A 5,717-nucleotide genomic window follows, 5' to 3' on the forward strand; every position below is an offset into this window, starting at 1 on the left:
CTATTCATTCTGCCATCCATACTGAATCGATGCTGTTGGAACCAGCCTGCTTATCTCTCACCTGATTACTCAACTCCTACTAACTCGAGCCTTTCATCCTGAAAGAAACGCTACCTGCCTAGCTATCCTTACATATCACTTATACTTGGCAAAAGGGCTCAACTGATCCTGCTGAGAGGGATTTGTCATTTCCAAACCAACCAACTATACCGTCAGCACTTGCATTCCAACAAAAATACTAACACTGTCCAAAACTCTAAAACTATCCAAACACTGAACTGCCTGCAATACTGAACATGCCTGAAACTCTAAACTGCCTGAAACACTGAGCTGCCCGAAACACTGAACTGACTGAAACACTGAACTGCCCGAAATACTGAACTACCTGATACACTGAACTGCCTGAAACACTGAACTGACTGAAACACTGAGTTCCAACTCAACTGTGGAGTCAAAGGACTCCTTACTTAGTCGCTCCCACGACTTCTTAACGAAATCTTTCTCTGGAACTAGTTTCCACTAGTTATCCTGTCACTGTGGCTCTAACAACCTCTCGATCCACCGATCAGGTCCTTACGTCACATCCTGACATCATCAATTCCATGACTAACAATATGATGGCTCCCAGACTGACGGTAGCCCTTAACCTACCCGAACCCTAACGGTCCACTACTACTCTGATCTCATAACTGAGGTGACGGTCTACAGACAAATCGCCGACTTAACCATTACTGAAATACTTGGAAATCCGAAATCTAACCCGTGGATTCCCATATCCTCACTACTGCACCCGATCTGGTGGGTACTACTGCTTTCCCGCGTCCAACAACGCGCTCATGCTACCTACCAATCTGATAAAGGCTGCGGCTACGCTCGCGGACTTACAACTCTCTAATACTATCTGGCTGCTAGTGAATGCTACAGCTACCCCCGCAGACTTACAACACCACTACTACTACCTAACTGCTAGTGAATGCTACGGCTACCCCCGCAGACTTACAACACCACTACTACTATCTGAATGCTAGTGAATGCTACGGCTACCCCCGTAGACTTACAACACTACTACTACTATCTGACTGCTAGTGAATGCTACGGCTACCCCCGCAGACTTACAACACTAATACTACTATTTGACTGCTAGTGAATGCTACGGCTACCCCCGCAGACTTACAACACTACTACCACTATCTGACTGCTAGTGAATGCTACGGCTACCCCCGCAGACTTACATTACTACTACCACTATCTGACTGCTAGTGAATGCTACGGCTACCCCCGCAGACTTACAACACTACTACTACTATCCCGAGGACATGCTGACTATCCCTAGTCTCGCTAGTGATTCCTCATCCTGATTTCTCAAAACCATCCCTCAATCTTTGAATACTGCATCATTCTCGACATCTTATATCCTTAATATACTCAGCACTTCGTCGAGGAACTCTTCGGCTTGGTTCCTAAACCAACCGTCTACTAATCCGGATACAAGAAGCTATTGTTGGGAAGTTTCCAAAATCCCAACTCCTGAATCTACACAATCCTGCATGCTGACTCTGTCACTGGCTACTAATATGAAAACATCTCTTGCTAACCGTTCTCAGGATCCTCATTCCGATTCACTTGAGCCCCTACAGGTGGTCCTCCAATCCTGGATTCTCCACCAGCTTCCAACCATCTCGATTACATGAACTAACTGCTGGGAAGGTCCTCAAACTCCCAATTCTGAACTTCTCGATCCATCGATCACTATGCTACTATCATTTCCTCTCAGAGGCCGTGCACTCATTCTGAGTCTACGTGGCTCTTATCCTTGTATACTCGGAGGGTTCTCCCCCACTTGGATTCGGCTAGATCTTTACTGCTCACTGGTCGAAAGGATTTCCAACCTTCCTTCCATTAAAAGGGCGATATGCTGTCCGCCGACGTTTACCCTTGCCAGCGCTCCAACTAACTCTTACCAGATCCGCACCCTTCTTGCTATCTGACTGAGCACCCTTCGATCCTTAACTGTATTTGCTTTAGAGACTACATCCCGAGAATCTGCGTTTGGGGTGCACATCCCCAACTCACTTCCTTACTGACCGTTAGCTACTCCATTAAAAACTCTGGGTTATCACTACTGAAGTATAACTGATCATTACCCGACTAACGCCTTTCGTAAGTAGTAAGGCACTACTGCATCTTACACCTACATGCTACAGTTACTGAATCCGAAGTAACCTGAACTAGAGGGGACGACCTCCAATTCACCATTCAATTCCAAGGTATGCAGATGGCATAAAACTCAGCCACAAGCAGGTAATATAATACCCCAACACTCAAGCTTATTGATAACAACGCATCAACATAACAATAATATCACAATAATAGATGACAGAAAAGCAAAAGATACATACCTCCATCACTCAGTGCTGCTCGAATCCCTGCTGAAATCTACCAGAAAACTCAGCTCCGAGCCGTAGGCGCCCTTGCCCGGCCCTGATGTCCGTTGGCGGCTCTCGAAGTCCCAGGGGCAGGAGCTGACACCTGCTCTGCTGTATACAAACTCGGACAGTAGGCCTTCTTGTGGCCCCTCTGACTGCAATGGAAACATAACGGATCAAGTCCCTGGGCGATGGTAACAACGCAGTCTCTGCTAAAATGACCAATCTGGCCGCACTTGAAACATCCAGCATCGCCACCACTTCTACGCCTACACACACCCATGTGCGTCCTTCCGCACTTCCCACATCGACTGCGGCTCTGATAGTTCCTCGTCCTCAAATCCGAACCCTTGGGCCTTTTACCCGAACCTGTGGCTACCTGAGTCTCATCCGTTTTCCTCTTCCTTTCCGACTCCCTGCCCGTCGAATGAACAACAGTTGTCTGACCCTGGAGCCTCTCGATCAATCTATCAGTGATCCTCATGACCATGTCGGGCAGATCCTCGCGAATGGCTTTCGAAACTTCCTCAACTATCCAATCATACAGAGGTCTCTCTTGGAGACAGGGTGCCCCACTCACTCCTGTCCCCTGGTGGCAAAAACTAGAAATGGGATCTCCCTCCCTGATGGATCCCTGAACTCCATAAGAATCGGAATCTAGACGAGCCCCAATCTGTCCTGAAACTATCTCGGCCTTAAAGGCCTCAAGATGACTGTCCATGAGCTCCACAATGGCCTCTCTAACCGAACCGAAAATCACTGGAGTCTGATCAATGATGTTGCGCATGATCTCTACGGAAATGAAACCCGTCATCTGATCATCAAGCTACCCGACTCTAAAGCCCGAGCCAGATCCCTCCTCGACGCCTGAACTGCTAACTGGTAGCTCGCGCAATGTCACCATGCTGAAAATATAACACTTCCTGATCAATTTACACACTACTGCTGAGGGATCTCTCACTCACTCTACTAGTTCCCTGGTTTTGCCTTGGCCCCTATTGAATCAAGTACGGATCCTCTGCTTTCAGTAGTACGGGCCCATACTACCTTCCACATCTATTCGTACTTTCCTCAAGAGTTACCTCAACTCCACCAAGTCCCTTTTTCTCTACTACTGATCTCTGCTATTCTCATCCTAGGCTTGCCCTAGGGAACCTCTGACTCTACCCAAAAAGTCCTCAGCTGCTGAAGGCCTCCTTGTAATGCCAATTAGCCACCACCTGATTACCATCACATGTAATGAGGCTCGGATAATCCTTCGAGTAAAAGTCTCGTCCCTACAACGGTTGGACTCAGACAAGAGCTGCGCAATAGGGCCAAATCCAGCACTCTGAGATTATTTAATCCTGATCACATGTGATGTGACGTATTCACCTAATGGCTAAATCCCATCACTCAGAATCCCACAAAGCACAAAGCAAGCAGCATTCGGATAAAGGAAACATACTGAGGCAAAACTATTCTCATAACAAGAAACTGTACTAGCATACAATGCTAAGCTCATACTATCAGGCATAACCTACACAGGCTATCCTACTACTTTCTACTCATTACTAGCATGAAATTCTGATCAAGTTGAAACACATAAAGCAGGCACATAAGGCATCATCCTAGATCCTTAGTCCTATTCTAGCATGCTGTTCTACTGAAACTGAAGCTGAAACTGAAACTGAAACTGAAACTGGAACTGATAATCATAAATAACTTGTATGGGTAATTTGGGAGTACTTACTTGAGCTCAGTTGATTGCATGCACCACACCCTTTTCTCTTTTCAAAACTCTTTTTGCTTTTTCTAAAGCTCCTTTCTTTATACTTTTTCTAAAATTGTTTTCTTTTCCCAAAATCCTTTTGTAACCATGGTTTTTCTTTTGAAAACTCTATACCACTTCCTTAGTTTGAGTTCAGACACACTCAGGAGTGCGCCCGAATCCCTCAAACCAAGGCTCTGATACCAACTTGTAATGACCCAAAAATCACGACTAAAAATTTCTTTTAAAACATTACTAAAACCATATTTACAAAACTGTATCATAAGTCATAACGTAATTTTTAGAGTATTAATTCAAAACATAATCTCATTATCAGAGTCAAACATCCCCAGGCTAACTGACTATGGTGTGTGCACTGCAATCTTCCCGAGCTCCTCTTTTGAAAAATGAGTACCTGAAACCAAAACTGAAAACCGTAAGCACGAAGCTTAGTGAGCTCCCCCAATCTACCACATACCATGCAATAACATATAAAGCACATACTGGGCCTTGCCCACTGCATCGGACCGAAGTCCGGCTAACTGGGGCCTTGCCCCCTACATCGGACCGAAGTCCGAAGCTGACTGGGACCTCCGTCCCCTACATCGGACCAAAGTCCGAAGCTGACTGGGACCTCCGTCCCCTACATCGGACCGAAGTCCGAAGCTGACTGGGACCTCCGTCCCCTACATCGGACCGAAGTCCGAAGCTGACTGAACATAGCATAAATATATCCACTAGCATGAACTCACATATACTACATCGGGCCGTAGCCCGGATCTCATAACACATAAATCCTGTCTGAGCCACGAAGGCATCAAACATGCTAACTACTGCATCGGATCAAATCTAGAAACTACTACTAGCTAAACGGGCCGGCATTGTGGCCTTAGACCCGTTCCTACTGGAAGGAAACTCACCTGAGACTGCTGAACTGATGTTGCTAATCCTTTGACTGCTACTTGACCTCTGACTCCGAACTGCTGCTCCACTAGCTCCTCAAGCTACCAATGCCAAAATAACACTTTGTCCAACTGACCTCCAAAGGTCAACTAGGTCAACTCTAGTCAAGGTCAAAATCCTGGTCAAAGTCAACCTTCCAGGTCAACCCTACTCGCCGAGTCCACCTAATAACCCGCCGAGTTCATATGCTCGGGGTCCTTCTATTCGCGACTCGACTCGCCGAGTCAGTCCATGACTCGCCGAGTCAACTATTCCCGAGTCCTGACCTGTCCAACTCGCTGAGTCTCCACCCGACTCACTGATTCGAGTTTCAACTCGAAGGGTTTGGGGTTTCGCGACCTGACTCGCCGAGTCTAAGAATAGACTCGCCGAGTCCAAAGCAATCTTCAACCAACTCGTCGATTTGTTCATCCAACTCGCCGAGTTCATGCCCATCTTCATCTGACTCGACGAGCTGTTCATCCCACTCGTCGAGTTCCTCCTCATCTTCAAGCTACTCGCCGAGTCCACTCGAAGTACTCGCCGAGTCCATACAAATCTACATACATGCAGAGGGCTTTTGAGTCATGCATGGACTC

Source organism: Lactuca sativa, chromosome 4 (genome assembly GCF_002870075.4).
Source record: "Lactuca sativa cultivar Salinas chromosome 4, Lsat_Salinas_v11, whole genome shotgun sequence".
Lineage (NCBI taxonomy): Eukaryota > Viridiplantae > Streptophyta > Magnoliopsida > Asterales > Asteraceae > Lactuca > Lactuca sativa.